Below are 287 nucleotides of genomic sequence, written 5' to 3'. Positions count from 1 at the left end.
ATGAGCTATTTAGAAATATTGAGTTTGTTTGGTAGGTTGTTCAGAAGAATAAGGAAAAATAATGTGAATGATGGATCGAGAGATAAAGCATTGAAAGTAGATAGATACGGATGCATATTAACTTACAAATAATTGAGGAAATTGGGAATGATTGTTGCTGCCATATATATATATATACATGTATATGTGGTTAATGATATGAAAATATAAGATGTATTTGGATGAAAATTGCGTAAGATGGTTGAAATGGGCACTTAATGATATAATCAAGTTGCCGGTACACGTTA

Source organism: Theobroma umbraticum, unplaced genomic scaffold (assembly GCF_002168275.2).
Source record: "Theobroma umbraticum cultivar Fairchild unplaced genomic scaffold, ASM216827v3 scaffold_39.0, whole genome shotgun sequence".
In the NCBI taxonomy this organism is placed as follows: Eukaryota; Viridiplantae; Streptophyta; class Magnoliopsida; order Malvales; family Malvaceae; genus Theobroma; species Theobroma umbraticum.
The sequence above is the reverse complement of the archived record's forward strand: the minus strand, read 5'-3'. Positions refer to the sequence as shown.